The 15,230-nt window shown below is 39.9% G+C and overlaps 13 non-coding genes across 13 annotated transcripts; all 13 read right to left on the minus strand.

The window, feature by feature from the left end:
- Positions 1–843: 843 nt before the first annotated feature.
- On the minus strand, positions 844–925 carry TRNAL-AAG (transfer RNA leucine (anticodon AAG)). Its single transcript has one exon. It is a non-coding gene; the product is annotated as a tRNA-Leu (tRNA).
- Positions 926–1,499: 574 nt separating this feature from the next.
- TRNAL-UAG (transfer RNA leucine (anticodon UAG)) lies at positions 1,500–1,581 on the minus strand. Its single transcript has one exon. It is a non-coding gene; the product is annotated as a tRNA-Leu (tRNA).
- A 1,295-nt stretch (positions 1,582–2,876) lies between these two features.
- Positions 2,877–2,958, minus strand: TRNAL-AAG (transfer RNA leucine (anticodon AAG)). The gene has a single exon. It is a non-coding gene; the product is annotated as a tRNA-Leu (tRNA).
- Positions 2,959–5,128: 2,170 nt separating this feature from the next.
- Positions 5,129–5,210, minus strand: TRNAL-AAG (transfer RNA leucine (anticodon AAG)). Its single transcript has one exon. It is a non-coding gene; the product is annotated as a tRNA-Leu (tRNA).
- Positions 5,211–5,784: 574 nt separating this feature from the next.
- Positions 5,785–5,866, minus strand: TRNAL-UAG (transfer RNA leucine (anticodon UAG)). Its single transcript has one exon. It is a non-coding gene; the product is annotated as a tRNA-Leu (tRNA).
- An 882-nt stretch (positions 5,867–6,748) lies between these two features.
- On the minus strand, positions 6,749–6,830 carry TRNAL-AAG (transfer RNA leucine (anticodon AAG)). Its single transcript has one exon. It is a non-coding gene; the product is annotated as a tRNA-Leu (tRNA).
- A 574-nt stretch (positions 6,831–7,404) lies between these two features.
- TRNAL-UAG (transfer RNA leucine (anticodon UAG)) lies at positions 7,405–7,486 on the minus strand. Its single transcript has one exon. It is a non-coding gene; the product is annotated as a tRNA-Leu (tRNA).
- An 882-nt stretch (positions 7,487–8,368) lies between these two features.
- TRNAL-AAG (transfer RNA leucine (anticodon AAG)) lies at positions 8,369–8,450 on the minus strand. The gene has a single exon. It is a non-coding gene; the product is annotated as a tRNA-Leu (tRNA).
- A 574-nt stretch (positions 8,451–9,024) lies between these two features.
- Positions 9,025–9,106, minus strand: TRNAI-UAU (transfer RNA isoleucine (anticodon UAU)). The gene has a single exon. It is a non-coding gene; the product is annotated as a tRNA-Ile (tRNA).
- A 2,273-nt stretch (positions 9,107–11,379) lies between these two features.
- On the minus strand, positions 11,380–11,461 carry TRNAL-UAG (transfer RNA leucine (anticodon UAG)). The gene has a single exon. It is a non-coding gene; the product is annotated as a tRNA-Leu (tRNA).
- Positions 11,462–12,988: 1,527 nt separating this feature from the next.
- TRNAL-UAG (transfer RNA leucine (anticodon UAG)) lies at positions 12,989–13,070 on the minus strand. The gene has a single exon. It is a non-coding gene; the product is annotated as a tRNA-Leu (tRNA).
- Positions 13,071–13,950: 880 nt separating this feature from the next.
- TRNAL-AAG (transfer RNA leucine (anticodon AAG)) lies at positions 13,951–14,032 on the minus strand. The gene has a single exon. It is a non-coding gene; the product is annotated as a tRNA-Leu (tRNA).
- A 574-nt stretch (positions 14,033–14,606) lies between these two features.
- TRNAL-UAG (transfer RNA leucine (anticodon UAG)) lies at positions 14,607–14,688 on the minus strand. Its single transcript has one exon. It is a non-coding gene; the product is annotated as a tRNA-Leu (tRNA).
- Positions 14,689–15,230: the final 542 nt, after the last annotated feature.

Genomic DNA, 15,230 nt, shown 5'->3' on the forward strand with positions numbered 1-15,230 from the left:
GACAGTCTACATTCCATGCTCTGCATTCATTGTTTGTATGTGACAAGTACGTAACATGTATGTCATGTGTGTCATATGTATGTAACGTGTGTAACATGTATTTCATAAGTGTATGACATGTATGTAACATGCATTCAACATGTATGTCATATGTATGTATAATCTGTGTAATATGTGTGTAACACGTATGTAATATGTGTGATATGTATGCCATATGTGTATTGTGTGTCATATGTGTAACATGTATGTAACATGTGTGTACCATGCATGTCATATGCATGCCATATGTGTGTAACATGTATGTAAGATATGTGCAACATGCATGTCATATGTGTGTCATATTAATGTAACATGTGTGTGACATGCATGGCATATGTGTGTAGCATGTATGTGATGTGTATGACATGTATGTTATATGTGTGTAATATGTGTAACATGCATGTGACGTGTGTAAAATTGTGTCTAAATGGTGTGTAACATGAGTGTGACATGTATGTAACATGCATGCAACATGTATATCATATGTATGTAACATTTGTGTAATATGTGTGAACTATGTGTGTAATATGTAAGTAGCACGTGTGTCACATGTGTGTAACATGTATGTCATATGTGTGTAGTGTGTGTAGCATGTATCTAATATGTGCACAACATGCATATTATATGTATGTATCATGTATCAAACAAAACATGCAATGATTGCAGCTTTTCTAATGCTGCTAAAGCAGAGAGGTAAGTGTTTTTTGAGATTCCAGTGAGTTGGGAAAGGAACTGCAGTAAATTGCAGGAGCAAGATCAGAGAAGCTTGAGCCCTAGAGGGTAGGGATTTTGTTAAAAGGAGTTTGGCAGCAGTGGGATTCGAACCCACGCCCCCAAAGAGACTGGAGCCTTAATCCAGCGCCTTAGACCGCTCGGCCATGCTACCCATAAAAATGAACACGTTATCGACTAAAATGGGGTGGGACATTCCATGCTCTGCATTCATTGCTTGAGCTGGAGGCTTCAGAACTCTAAACTACAAGTATTCACCACTTTATCCATTATAAAAGGTAGTTGAAGTTTCACGGAGATGGCCAAGATGCCACCTTATGTGTTTCAGTCCTCTTTCTGAGGCAGCAGGTGGTGGTCACTTTACACTTGAGAGTGGACTTTGGGTGCAGCATTCTGTGGCAAGTTCACTTGGCACTCTGCTGAAAAGTGTGCCAGCTTTTCATTAGTACTGCTTGTTTTTTGGTGTCCACACGTAAAGTGTTAATGTGGAATCTAGCTTACAGGAGAGGTAATCACGTTCAGTTGGACTTGTTTTGTAACGTTGACAAGATTTCACTAGTCATCTCATCAGAAGTGTGCCCTTTTGGAAGACTTCTCAACCAAAGCATGCAATTTCCTAATGCTGCTGTTCTGAGATTCCAGTGTGTTGAGCAAGGAATGCCAGCAAAGTGCAGCAGAAACTTCAGAGACGCTTGAGCAATCAAGGATAGGCATTTGTTAAAAGAACTTGGCAGCAGTGGGATTTGAACCCACGCCTCCAAAGAGACTGGAGCCTAAATCCAGTGCCTTAGACCGCTCGGCCATGCTACCTGTGAAAGTGCTCCTGCTAAGGACTAAAAAGAGGCATGACAGTCTACATTCCATGCTCTGCATTCATTGTTTGTATGTGACATGTACGTAACATGTATGTCATGTGTGTCATATGTATGTAACGTGTGTAACATGTATTTCATAAATGTATGACATGTATGCAACATGCATTCAACATGTATGTCATATGTATGTATAATTTGTGTAATATGTGTGTAACACGTATGTAATATGTGTGATATGTATGCCATATGTGTATTGTGTGTCATATGTGTAACATGTATGTAACATGTGTGTACCATGCATGTCATATGCATGCCATATGTGTGCAACATGTATGTAAGATATGTGCAACATGCATGTCATATGTGTGTCATATTAATGTAACATGTGTGTGACATGCATGGCATATGTGTGTAGCATGTATGTGATGTGTATGACATGTATGTTATATGTGTGTAATATGTGTAACATGCATGTGACATGTGTGTAAAATTGTGTCTAAATGGTGTGTAACATGAGTGTGACATGTATGTAACATGCATGCAACATGTATATCATATGTATGTAACATTTGTGTAATATGTGTGAACTATGTGTGTTAGACCGCTAGACCTCTCGGCCATGCTACCTGTGAAAGTGCTCTTGCTAAGGACTAAAAAGAGGCATGACAGTCTACATTCCATGCTCTGCATTCATTGTGTGTATGTGACATGTACGTAACATGTATGTCATGTGTGTGTAACATGTATGTAAGATATGTGCAACATGCATGTCATATGTGTGTCATATTAATGTAACATGTGTGTGACATGCATGTCATATGTGTGTAGCATGTATGTGATGTGTATGACATGTATGCCATATGTGTGTAATATGTGTAACATGCATGTGACATGTGTGTAAAATTGTGTCTAAATGGTGTGTAACATGAGTGTGACATGTATGTAACATGCATGCAACATGTATATCATATGTATGTAACATTTGTGTAATATGTGTGAACTATGTGTGTAATATGTAAGTAGCACGTGTGTCACATGTGTGTAACATGTATGTCATATGTGTGTAGTGTGTGTAGCATGTATGTAATATGTGCACAACATGCATATTATATGTATGTATCATGTATCAAACAAAACATGCAATGATTGCAGCTTTTCTAATGCTGCTAAAGCAGAGATGTAAGTGTTTTTTGAGATTCCAGTGAGTTGGGAAAGGAACTGCAGTAAATTGCAGGAGCAAGATCAGAGAAGCTTGAGCCCTAGAGGGTAGGGATTTTGTTAAAAGGAGTTTGGCAGCAGTGGGATTCGAACCCACGCCCCCAAAGAGACTGAAGCCTTAATCCAGCGCCTTAGACCGCTCGGCCATGCTACCCATAAAAATGAACACATTATCGACTAAAATGGGGTGGGACATTCCATGCTCTGCATTCATTGCTTGAGCTGGAGGCCTCAGAACTCTAAACTACAAGTATTCACCACTTTATCCATTATAAAAGGTAGTTGAAGTTTCACGGAGATGGCCAAGATGCCACCTTATGTGTTTCAGTCCTCTTTCTGAGGCAGCAGGTGGTGGTCACTTTACACTTGAGAGTGGACTTTGGGTGCAGCATTCTGTGGCAAGTTCACTTGGCACTCTGCTGAAAAGTGTGCCAGCTTTTCATTAGTACTGCTTGTTTTTTGGTGTCCACATTTAAAGTGTTAATGTGGAATCTAGCTTACAGGAGAGGTAATCACGTTCAGTTGGACTTGTTTTGTAACGTTGACAAGATTTCACTAGTCATCTCATCAGAAGTGTGCCCTTTTGGAAGACTTCTCAACCAAAGCATGCAATTTCCTAATGCTGCTGTTCTGAGATTCCAGTGTGTTGAGCAAGGAATGCCAGCAAAGTGCAGCAGAAACTTCAGAGACGCTTGAGCAATCAAGGATAGGCATTTGTTAAAAGAGCTTGGCAGCAGTGGGATTTGAACCCACACCTCCAAAGAGACTGGAGCCTAAATACAGTGCCTTAGACCGCTCGGCCATGCTACCTGTGAAAGTGCTCTTGCTAAGGACTAAAAAGAGGCATGACAGTCTACATTCCATGCTCTGCATTCATTGTTTGTATGTGACATGTACGTAACATGTATGTCATGTGTGTCATATGTATGTAACGTGTGTAACATGTATTTCATAAGTGTATGACATGTATGTAACATGTATTCAACATGTATGTCATATGTATGTATAATCTGTGTAATATGTGTGTAACACGTATGTAATATGTGTGATATGTATGCCATATGTGTATTGTGTGTCATATGTGTAACATGTATGTAACATGTGTGTACCATGCATGTCATATGCATGCCATGTGTGTGTAACATGTATGTAAGATATGTGCAACATGCATGTCATATGTGTGTCATATTAATGTAACATGTGTGTGACATGCATGTCATATGTGTGTAGCATGTATGTGATGTGTATGACATGTATGCCATATGTGTGTAATTTGTGTAACATGCATGTGACATGTGTGTAAAATTGTGTCTAAATGGTGTGTAACATGAGTGTGACATGTATGTAACATGCATGCAACATGTATATCATATGTATGTAACATTTGTGTAATATGTGTGAACTATGTGTGTTAGACCGCTAGACCTCTCGGCCATGCTACCTGTGAAAGTGCTCTTGCTAAGGACTAAAAAGAGGCATGACAGTCTACATTCCATGCTCTGCATTCATTGTGTGTATGTGACATGTACGTAACATGTATGTCATGTGTGTCATATGTATGTAACGTGTGTAACATGTATTTCATAAGTGTATGACATGTATGTAACATGCATTCAACATGTATGTCATATGTATGTATAATCTGTGTAATATGTGTGTAACACGTATGTAATATGTGTGATATGTATGCCATATGTGTATTGTGTGTCATATGTGTAACATGTATGTAACATGTGTGTACCATGCATGTCATATGCATGCCATATGTGTGTAACATGTATGTAAGATATGTGCAACATGCATGTCATATGTGTGTCATATTAATTTAACATGTGTGTGACATGCATGGCATATGTGTGTAGCATGTATGTGATGTGTATGACATGTATGTTATATGTGTGTAATATGTGTAACATGCATGTGACATGTGTGTAAAATTGTGTCTAAATGGTGTGTAACATGAGTGTGACATGTATGTAACATGCATGCAACATGTATATCATATGTATGTAACATTTGTGTAATATGTGTGAACTATGTGTGTAATATGTAAGTAGCACGTGTGTCACATGTGTGTAACATGTATGTCATATGTGTGTAGTGTGTGTAGCATGTATGTAATATGTGCACAACATGCATATTATATGTATGTATCATGTATCAAACAAAACATGCAATGATTGCAGCTTTTCTAATGCTGCTAAAGCAGAGATGTAAGTGTTTTTTGAGATTCCAGTGAGTTGGGAAAGGAACTGCAGTAAATTGCAGGAGCAAGATCAGAGAAGCTTGAGCCCTAGAGGGTAGGGATTTTGTTAAAAGGAGTTTGGCAGCAGTGGGATTCGAACCCACGCCCCCAAAGAGACTGGAGCCTTAATCCAGCGCCTTAGACCGCTCGGCCATGCTACCCATAAAAATGAACACGTTATCGACTAAAATGGGGTGGGACATTCCATGCTCTGCATTCATTGCTTGAGCTGGAGGCCTCAGAACTCTAAACTACAAGTATTCACCACTTTATCCATTATAAAAGGTAGTTGAAGTTTCACGGAGATGGCCAAGATGCCACCTTATGTGTTTCAGTCCTCTTTCTGAGGCAGCAGGTGGTGGTCACTTTACACTTGAGAGTGGACTTTGGGTGCAGCATTCTGTGGCAAGTTCACTTGGCACTCTGCTGAAAAGTGTGCCAGCTTTTCATTAGTACTGCTTGTTTTTTGGTGTCCACACTTAAAGTGTTAATGTGGAATCTAGCTTACAGGAGAGGTAATCACGTTCAGTTGGACTTGTTTTGTAACGTTGACAAGATTTCACTAGTCATCTCATCAGAAGTGTGCCCTTTTGGAAGACTTCTCAACCAAAGCATGCAATTTCCTAATGCTGCTGTTCTGAGATTCCAGTGTTTTGAGCAAGGAATGCCAGCAAAGTGCAGCAGAAACTTCAGAGACGCTTGAGCAATCAAGGATAGGCATTTGTTAAAAGAGCTTGGCAGCAGTGGGATTTGAACCCACGCCTCCAAAGAGACTGGAGCCTAAATCCAGCGCCTTAGACCGCTCAGCCATGCTACCTGTGAAAGTGCTCTTGCTAAGGACTAAAAAGAGGCATGACAGTCTACATTCCATGCTCTGCATTCATTGATTGTATGTGACATGTACGTAACATGTATGTCATGTGCGTCATATGTATGTAACGTGTGTAACATGTATTTCATAAGTGTATGACATGTATGTAACATGTATTCAACATGTATGTCATATGTATGTATAATCTGTGTAATATGTGTGTAACACGTATGTAATATGTGTGATATGTATGCCATATGTGTATTGTGTGTCATATGTGTAACATGTATGTAACATGTGTGTACCATGCATGTCATATGCATGCCATGTGTGTGTAACATGTATGTAAGATATGTGCAACATGCATGTCATATGTGTGTCATATTAATGTAACATGTGTGTGACATGCATGTCATATGTGTGTAGCATGTATGTGATGTGTATGACATGTATGCCATATGTGTGTAATATGTGTAACATGCATGTGACATGTGTGTAAAATTGTGTCTAAATGGTGTGTAACATGAGTGTGACATGTATGTAACATGCATGCAACATGTATATCATATGTATGTAACATTTGTGTAATATGTGTGAACTATGTGTGTAATATGTAAGTAGCACGTGTGTCACATGTGTGTAACATGTATGTCATATGTGTGTAGTGTGTGTAGCATGTATGTAATATGTGCACAACATGCATATTATATGTATGTATCATGTATCAAACAAAACATGCAATGATTGCAGCTTTTCTAATGCTGCCAAAGCAGAGAGGTAAGTGTTTTTTGAGATTCCAGTGAGTTGGGAAAGGAACTGCAGTAAATTGCAGGAGCAAGATCAGAGAAGCTTGAGTCCTAGAGGGTAGGGATTTTGTTAAAAGGAGTTTGGCAGCAGTGGGATTCGAACCCACGCCCCCAAAGAGACTGGAGCCTTAATCCAGCGCCTTAGACCGCTCGGCCATGCTACCCATAAAAATGAACACATTATCGACTAAAATGGGGTGGGACATTCCATGCTCTGCATTCATTGCTTGAGCTGGAGGCCTCAGAACTCTAAACTACAAGTATTCACCACTTTATCCATTATAAAAGGTAGTTGAAGTTTCACGGAGATGGCCAAGATGCCACCTTATGTGTTTCAGTCCTCTTTCTGAGGCAGCAGGTGGTGGTCACTTTACACTTGAGAGTGGACTTTGGGTGCAGCATTCTGTGGCAAGTTCACTTGGCACTCTGCTGAAAAGTGTGCCAGCTTTTCATTAGTACTGCTTGTTTTTTGGTGTCCACATTTAAAGTGTTAATGTGGAATCTAGCTTACAGGAGAGGTAATCACGTTCAGTTGGACTTGTTTTGTAACGTTGACAAGATTTCACTAGTCATCTCATCAGAAGTGTGCCCTTTTGGAAGACTTCTCAACCAAAGCATGCAATTTCCTAATGCTGCTGTTCTGAGATTCCAGTGTGTTGAGCAAGGAATGCCAGCAAAGTGCAGCAGAAACTTCAGAGACGCTTGAGCAATCAAGGATAGGCATTTGTTAAAAGAGCTTGGCAGCAGTGGGATTTGAACCCACGCCTCCAAAGAGACTGGAGCCTAAATCCAGCGCCTTAGACCGCTCGGCCATGTTACCTGGGAAAGTGCTCTTGCTAAGGACTAAAAAGAGGCATGACAGTCTACATTCCATGCTCTGCATTCATTGTTTGTATGTGACATGTACGTAACATGTATGTCATGTGTGTCATATGTATGTAACGTGTGTAACATGTATTTCATAAGTGTATGACATGTATGTAACATGTATTCAACATGTATGTCATATGTATGTATAATCTGTGTAATATGTGTGTAACACGTATGTAATATGTGTGATATGTATGCCATATGTGTATTGTGTGTCATATGTGTAACATGTATGTAACATGTGTGTACCATGCATGTCATATGCATGCCATGTGTGTGTAACATGTATGTAAGATATGTGCAACATGCATGTCATATGTGTGTCATATTAATGTAACATGTGTGTGACATGCATGTCATATGTGTGTAGCATGTATGTGATGTGTATGACATGTATGCCATATGTGTGTAATTTGTGTAACATGCATGTGACATGTGTGTAAAATTGTGTCTAAATGGTGTGTAACATGAGTGTGACATGTATGTAACATGCATGCAACATGTATATCATATGTATGTAACATTTGTGTAATATGTGTGAACTATGTGTGTAATATGTAAGTAGCACGTGTGTCACATGTGTGTAACATGTATGTCATATGTGTGTAGTGTGTGTAGCATGTATGTAATATGTGCACAACATGCATATTATATGTATGTATCATGTATCAAACAAAACATGCAATGATTGCAGCTTTTCTAATGCTGCCAAAGCAGAGAGGTAAGTGTTTTTTGAGATTCCAGTGAGTTGGGAAAGGAACTGCAGTAAATTGCAGGAGCAAGATCAGAGAAGCTTGAGTCCTAGAGGGTAGGGATTTTGTTAAAAGGAGTTTGGCAGCAGTGGGATTCGAACCCACACCCCCAAAGAGACTGGAAGCTTAATCCAGCGCCTTAGACCGCTCGGCCATGCTACCCATAAAAATGAACACATTATCGACTAAAATGGGGTGGGACATTCCATGCTCTGCATTCATTGCTTGAGCTGGAGGCCTCAGAACTCTAAACTACAAGTATTCACCACTTTATCCATTATAAAAGGTAGTTGAAGTTTCACGGAGATGGCCAAGATGCCACCTTATGTGTTTCAGTCCTCTTTCTGAGGCAGCAGGTGGTGGTCACTTTACACTTGAGAGTGGACTTTGGGTGCAGCATTCTGTGGCAAGTTCACTTGGCACTCTGCTGAAAAGTGTGCCAGCTTTTCATTAGTACTGCTTGTTTTTTGGTGTCCACATTTAAAGTGTTAATGTGGAATCTAGCTTACAGGAGAGGTAATCACGTTCAGTTGGACTTGTTTTGTAACGTTGACAAGATTTCACTAGTCATCTCATCAGAAGTGTGCCCTTTTGGAAGACTTCTCAACCAAAGCATGCAATTTCCTAATGCTGCTGTTCTGAGATTCCAGTGTGTTGAGCAAGGAATGCCAGCAAAGTGCAGCAGAAACTTCAGAGACGCTTGAGCAATCAAGGATAGGCATTTGTTAAAAGAGCTTGGCAGCAGTGGGATTTGAACCCACGCCTCCAAAGAGACTGGAGCATAAATCCAGCGCCTTAGACCGCTCGGCCATGCTACCTGTGAAAGTGCTCTTGCTAAGGACTAAAAAGAGGCATGACAGTCTACATTCCATGCTCTGCATTCATTGTTTGTATGTGACATGTACGTAACATGTATGTCATGTGTGTCATATGTATGTAACGTGTGTAACATGTATTTCATAAGTGTATGACATGTATGTCATATGTATGTATAATCTGTGTAATATGTGTGTAACACGTATGTAATATGTGTGATATGTATGCCATATGTGTATTGTGTGTCATATGTGTAACATGTATGTAACATGTGTGTACCATGCATGTCATATGCATGCCATGTGTGTGTAACATGTATGTAAGATATGTGCAACATGCATGTCATATGTGTGTCATATTAATGTAACATGTGTGTGACATGCATGTCATATGTGTGTAGCATGTATGTGATGTGTATGACATGTATGCCATATGTGTGTAATATGTGTAACATGCATGTGACATGTGTGTAAAATTGTGTCTAAATGGTGTGTAACATGAGTGTGACATGTATGTAACATGCATGCAACATGTATATCATATGTATGTAACATTTGTGTAATATGTGTGAACTATGTGTGTAATATGTAAGTAGCACGTGTGTCACATGTGTGTAACATGTATGTCATATGTGTGTAGTGTGTGTAGCATGTATGTAATATGTGCACAACATGCATATTATATGTATGTATCATGTATCAAACAAAACATGCAATGATTGCAGCTTTTCTAATGCTGCCAAAGCAGAGAGGTAAGTGTTTTTTGAGATTCCAGTGAGTTGGGAAAGGAACTGCAGTAAATTGCAGGAGCAAGATCAGAGAAGCTTGAGTCCTAGAGGGTAGGGATTTTGTTAAAAGGAGTTTGGCAGCAGTGGGATTCGAACCCACGCCCCCAAAGAGACTGGAGCCTTAATGCAGCGCCTTAGACCGCTCGGCCATGCTACCCATAAAAATGAACACATTATCGACTAAAATGGGGTGGGACATTCCATGCTCTGCATTCATTGCTTGAGCTGGAGGCCTCAGAACTCTAAACTACAAGTATTCACCACTTTATCCATTATAAAAGGTAGTTGAAGTTTCACGGAGATGGCCAAGATGCCACCTTATGTGTTTCAGTCCTCTTTCTGAGGCAGCAGGTGGTGGTCACTTTACACTTGAGAGTGGACTTTGTGTGTAGCATGTATGTGATGTGTATGACATGTATGTTATATGTGTGTAATATGTGTAACATGCATGTGACATGTGTGTAAAATTGTGTCTAAATGGTGTGTAACATGAGTGTGACATGTATGTAACATGCATGCAACATGTATATCATATGTATGTAACATTTGTGTAATATGTGTGTAATATGTAAGTAGCATGTGTGTCACATGTGTGTAACATGTATGTCATATGTGTGTAGTGTGTGTAGCATGTATGTAATATGTGCACAACATGCATATTATATGTATGTATCATGTATCAAACAAAACATGCAATGATTGCAGCTTTTCTAATGCTGCTAAAGCAGAGAGGTAAGTGTTTTTTGAGATTCCAGTGAGTTGGGAAAGGAACTGCAGTAAATTGCAGGAGCAAGATCAGAGAAGCTTGAGCCCTAGAGGGTAGGGATTTTGTTAAAAGGAGTGGGATTCGAACCCACGCCCCCAAAGAGACTGGAGCCTTAATCCAGCGCCTTAGACCACTCGGCCATGCTACCCATAAAAATGAACACGTTATCGACTAAAATGGGGTGGGACATTCCATGCTCTGCATTCATTGCTTGAGCTGGAGGCCTCAGAACTCTAAACTACAAGTATTCACCACTTTATCCATTATAAAAGGTAGTTAAAGTTTCACGGAGATGGCCAAGATGCCACCTTATGTGTTTCAGTCCTCTTTCTGAGGCAGCAGGTGGTGGTCACTTTACACTTGAGAGTGGACTTTGGGTGCAGCATTCTGTGGCAAGTTCACTTGGCACTCTGCTGAAAAGTGTGCCAGCTTTTCATTAGTACTGCTTGTTTTTTGGTGTCCACACTTAAAGTGTTAATGTGGAATCTAGCTTACAGGAGAGGTAATCACGTTCAGTTGGACTTGTTTTGTAACGTTGACAAGATTTCACTAGTCATCTCATCAGAAGTGTGCCCTTTTGGAAGACTTCTCAACCAAAGCATGCAATTTCCTAATGCTGCTGTTCTGAGATTCCAGTGTGTTGAGCAAGGAATGCCAGCAAAGTGCAGCAGAAACTTCAGAGACGCTTGAGCAATCAAGGATAGGCATTTGTTAAAAGAGCTTGGCAGCAGTGGGATTTGAACCCACGCCTCCAAAGAGACTGGAGCCTAAATCCAGCGCCTTAGACCGCTCGGCCATGCTACCTGTGAAAGTGCTCTTGCTAAGGACTAAAAAGAGGCATGCCAGTCTACATTCCATGCTCTGCATTCATTGTTTGTATGTGACATGTACGTAACATGTATGTCATGTGTGTCATATGTATGTAACGTGTGTAACATGTATTTCATAAGTGTATGACATGTATGTAACATGTATTCAACATGTATGTCATATGTATGTATAATCTGTGTAATATGTGTGTAACACGTATGTAATATGTGTGATATGTATGCCATATGTGTATTGTGTGTCATATGTGTAACATGTATGTAACATGTGTGTACCATGCATGTCATATGCATGCCATGTGTGTGTAACATGTATGTAAGATATGTGCAACATGCATGTCATATGTGTGTCATATTAATGTAACATGTGTGTGACATGCATGTCATATGTGTGTAACATGTATGTGATGTGTATGACATGTATGTTATATGTGTGTAATATGTGTAACATGCATGTGACATGTGTGTAAAATTGTGTCTAAATGGTGTGTAACATGAGTGTGACATGTATGTAACATGCATGCAACATGTATATCATATGTATGTAACATTTGTGTAATATGTGTGAACTATGTGTGTAATATGTAAGTAGCACGTGTGTCACATGTGTGTAACATGTATGTCATATGTGTGTAGTGTGTGTAGCATGTATGTAATATGTGCACAACATGCATATTATATGTATGTATCATGTATCAAACAAAACATGCAATGATTGCAGCTTTTCTAATGCTGCTAAAGCAGAGAGGTAAGTGTTTTTTGAGATTCCAGTGAGTTGGGAAAGGAACTGCAGTAAATTGCAGGAGCAAGATCAGAGAAGCTTGAGCCCTAGAGGGTAGGGATTTTGTTAAAAGGAGTGGGATTCGAACCCACGCCCCCAAAGAGACTGGAGCCTTAATCCAGCGCCTTAGACCGCTCGGCCATGCTACCCATAAAAATGAACACGTTATCGACTAAAATGGGGTGGGACATTCCATGCTCTGCATTCATTGCTTGAGCTGGAGGCCTCAGAACTCTAAACTACAAGTATTCACCACTTTATCCATTATAAAAGGTAGTTAAAGTTTCACGGAGATGGCCAAGATGCCACCTTATGTGTTTCAGTCCTCTTTCTGAGGCAGCAGGTGGTGGTCACTTTACACTTGAGAGTGGACTTTGGGTGCAGCATTCTGTGGCAAGTTCACTTGGCACTCTGCTGAAAAGTGTGCCAGCTTTTCATTAGTACTGCTTGTTTTTTGGTGTCCACACTTAAAGTGTTAATGTGGAATCTAGCTTACAGGAGAGGTAATCACGTTCAGTTGGACTTGTTTTGTAACGTTGACAAGATTTCACTAGTCATCTCATCAGAAGTGTGCCCTTTTGGAAGACTTCTCAACCAAAGCATGCAATTTCCTAATGCTGCTGTTCTGAGATTTCAGTGTGTTGAGCAAGGAATGCCAGCAAAGTGCAGCAGAAACTTCAGAGACGCTTGAGCAATCAAGGATAGGCATTTGTTAAAAGAGCTTGGCAGCAGTGGGATTTGAACCCACGCCTCCAAAGAGACTGGAGCCTAAATCCAACGCCTTAGACCGCTCGGCCATGCTACCTGTGCAATTGCTCTTGCTAAGGACTAAAAAGAGGCATGACAGTCTACATTCCATGCTCTGCATTCATTGTTTGTATGTGACATGTATGTAACATGTATGTCATGTGTGTCATATGTATGTAACGTGTGTAACATGTATTTCATAAGTGTATGACATGTATGTAACATGTATTCAACATGTATGTCATATGTATGTATAATCTGTGTAATATGTGTGTAACACGTATGTAATATGTGTGATATGTATGCCATATGTGTATTGTGTGTCATATGTGTAACATGTATGTAACATGTGTGTACCATGCATGTCATATGCATGCCATATGTGTGTAACATGTATGTAAGATATGTGCAACATGCATGTCATATGTGTGTCATATTAATGTAACATGTGTGTGACATGCATGTCATATGTGTGTAGCATGTATGTGATGTGTATGGCATGTATGTTATATGTGTGTAATATGTGTAACATGCATGTGACGTGTGTAAAATTGTGTCTAAATGGTGTGTAACATGAGTGTGACATGTATGTAACATGCATGCAACATGTATATCATATGTATGTAACATTTGTGTAATATGTGTGAACTATGTGTGTAATATGTAAGTAGCACGTGTGTCACATGTGTGTAACATGTATGTCATATGTGTGTAGTGTGTGTAGCATGTATGTAATATGTGCACAACATGCATATTATATGTATGTATCATGTATCAAACAAAACATGCAATGATTGCAGCTTTTCTAATGCTGCTAAAGCAGAGAGGTAAGTGTTTTTTGAGATTCCAGTGAGTTGGGAAAGGAACTGCAGTAAATTGCAGGAGCAAGATCAGAGAAGCTTGAGCCCTAGAGGGTAGGGATTTTGTTAAAAAGAGTTTGGCAGCAGTGGGATTCGAACCCATGCCCCCAAAGAGACTGGAGCCTTAATCCAGCGCCTTAGACCGCTCGGCCATGCTACCCAAAAAAATGAACACGTTATCGACTAAAATCGGGTGGGACATTCCATGCTCTGCATTCATTGCTTGAGCTGGAGGCCTCAGAACTCTAAACTACAAGTATTCACCACTTTATCCATTATAAAAGGTAGTTGAAGTTGCACGGAGATGGCCAAGATGCCACCTTATGTGTTTCAGTCCTCTTTCTGAGGCAGCAGGTGGTGGTCACTTTACACTTGAGAGTGGACTTTGGGTGCAGCATTCTGTGGCAAGTTCACTTGGCACTCTGCTGAAAAGTGTGCCAGCTTTTCATTAGTACTGCTTGTTTTTTGGTGTCCACACTTAAAGTGTTAATGTGGAATCTAGCTTACAGGAGAGGTAATCACGTTCAGTTGGACTTGTTTTGTAACGTTGACAAGATTTCACTAGTCATCTCATCAGAAGTGTGCCCTTTTGGAAGACTTCTCAACCAAAGCATGCAATTTCCTAATGCTGCTGTTCTGAGATTTCAGTGTGTTGAGCAAGGAATGCCAGCAAAGTGCAGCAGAAACTTCAGAGACGCTTGAGCAATCAAGGATAGGCATTTGTTAAAAGAGCTTGGCAGCAGTGGGATTTGAACCCACGCCTCCAAAGAGACTGGAGCCTAAATCCAGCGCCTTAGACCGCTCGGCCATGCTACCTGTGAAAGTGCTCTTGCTAAGGACTAAAAAGAGGCATGACAGTCTACATTCCATGCTCTGCATTCCATGCTCTGCATTCATTGTTTGTATGTGACATGTGCGTAACATGTATGTCATGTGTGTCATATGTATGTAACGTGTGTAACATCTATTTCATAAGTGTATGACATGTATGTAACATGCATTCAACATGTATGTCATATGTATGTATAATCTGTGTAATATGTGTGTAACACGTATGTAATATGTGTGATATGTATGCCATATGTGTATTGTGTGTCATATGTGTCTATCATGTATGTAACATGTGTGTACCATGCATGTCATATGCATGCCATATGTGTGTAACATGTATGTAAGATATGTGCAACATGCATGTCATATGTGTGTCATATTAATGTAACATGTGTGTGACATGCATGGCATATGTGTGTAGCATGTATGTGATGTGTATGACATGTATGTTATATGTGTGTAATATGTGTAACATGCATGTGACATGTGTGTAAAATTGTGTCTAAATGGTGTGTAACATGAGTGTG

The sequence above is a fragment of the Lithobates pipiens genome, unplaced genomic scaffold (assembly GCF_037356315.1).
Source record: "Lithobates pipiens isolate NorthernLeopardFrog02 unplaced genomic scaffold, aLitPip1_a1.2 Scaffold_28, whole genome shotgun sequence".
Lineage (NCBI taxonomy): Eukaryota > Metazoa > Chordata > Amphibia > Anura > Ranidae > Lithobates > Lithobates pipiens.